This window comes from Callospermophilus lateralis, unplaced genomic scaffold, assembly GCF_048772815.1.
Source record: "Callospermophilus lateralis isolate mCalLat2 unplaced genomic scaffold, mCalLat2.hap1 Scaffold_862, whole genome shotgun sequence".
NCBI lineage: Eukaryota > Metazoa > Chordata > Mammalia > Rodentia > Sciuridae > Callospermophilus > Callospermophilus lateralis.
The window spans coordinates 514,050-516,036 of NW_027516716.1; positions in this window are offsets into that span (position 1 = coordinate 514,050).

Genomic DNA, 1,987 nt, shown 5'->3' on the forward strand with positions numbered 1-1,987 from the left:
ATTTCCTGACTGTGCAGATTCTCATTGGGGTGTCTGTTGCCAAATGAGACCTCACTGAAGGCAACATTAACAAGAAACAGTATAAACTACACACTGTATGATAACAAGCTTTGTGCCTGGCTATGGTTTTCCCTCCTGGCCATTGAATTCCTTAATTATCACTTAATATAGACCTGTGACACAAATCCCCTAGAAAAAGCTTGTGTCATTTGGTGAGAGTACATTTGCTATCTGTTTCCTTGATTTGCCCACATTCTCATTGGATATTCGAATGTCACCAAGTAAACAAAAGACTTGTGCACACAGGTCAGAGCATGGCTTGATCTTCATAGTGACTCCTTTTCTCTATTCACAGGATGATTCAAAAGGATCCATAATTGGTATGAATCCTGGGCTCACTCTTTTCCTGTGAAAATGTAGATGATGCCCAGGGTCAGAGAGTCTTCCTTCCTTTTGAGTGCAGAGTCTCAGTGATTCCACTACTTCTTTGAGAATGAGAAGTGAGGGGTTTGTTGTCTAAATTGATTTAAAAATATCTATGGTCATTCTGCATATTTCCTTGAAGCACCTGTGTGAGTTGAGCAACGTGGTTAGGTCAATGAAAGTTTTATACATGTGTCTCTGTGTGCATTCATGCAACATGATTCTGAGTGTGACTTTTAGTTCGTTTTTGCACATTTGTTTGTTTCTTTAGATATATACATGCCAAGATGCCAATGTCCACATGTTTAAACAAAAAAGCCATCTCCGTTAGATCATGATTTTGTATATGTGTAAATAGATCAAACTGTAAACTTTCCATGTGTGCAGTTCATTCCACACCAATACCTCAATTAATATGCAAAACATATCCCATCAAAACCCAGAAAAATTTCACGGCACTCTATAAAGAAAAAGCTCCACTTCATTCCTGTCACTGCACCAGTAGCAACTTCATTTAATAGCAAACCTCACCTGTCAGTAGGTCCTATATTTAATCAGTGCATGTGATTATTCACAACACTTCACTCATGAAAAATTTTCACTTTCATATACATTTTTTGTGAGAGGTGTCAGAATTCATCTTCCAATCCCCATTCTAGGCAAAAGTTTCTGGACATGGCCAATCCTTAACAGTGACCCTCAGGTTCACCAATGCACTATGCTCACTTATGGTGGGCATCTGTGTCAGAGGAGATGCACAGGCCAGATATTACTGTAACTAAGGAAGGTCTTACTTTGCATGTTCCAACTGACGCTGAAAGCTACCTTTTTGTGTTTTTTTGTAGACACTACTTTGTAGAAACATGTTTTAACTGGATGGGTTTTCATGGGGCCAGATCAGCACAATTTCAATTCATCCAGTTACAGAGCAAAAGTTGGGCTCTAGTGAAGATCCAGCTCAGCACAGCAGTGGTATCTGATCCCTAGTTTAGGTCTGTGCTGCCCCTTTTGTGGTCTGCAGGATATCACATTGACAGTATATATGATAGGTCTTTATACTGTCAGTCTCATATGCTGTTTGGGTCCCTCTATTCATACATACATGGATAATGACACTCACTGGTCACTGTGAGGGTAGAAGAACTGTGGTCATCATTCCTTCTCATCCCTGAACTCCTCTCTGAGCAGAGTGTCTTCATCTTAGTCCACGACATCATTTGGTAAATACAACTATGTGCTAAGATCTCACTTGTTCAGCATGTGGGGCTCTACAATGAACCAGGTATCCACCTGGGATCTGACCAGGACCAGTCAGAATCAGTTGGGACGTTAAGAAGATAGCATTGTGTCCAAGCTTTTCACACACATTTCTCATGAGCTCTATGTGGGAAGTGCTTGACTTTGAGGGGAGCCATCAGGATCGTTTTTTTTTTTTTATTGGTTGTTCAAAATATTACAAAGATCTTGACATATCCTATTTCATACATTAGATTCAAGTTGGTTATGAACTCCCAATTTTACCCCAAATACAGATTGCAGAATCACATCAGTTGCACATCCACAT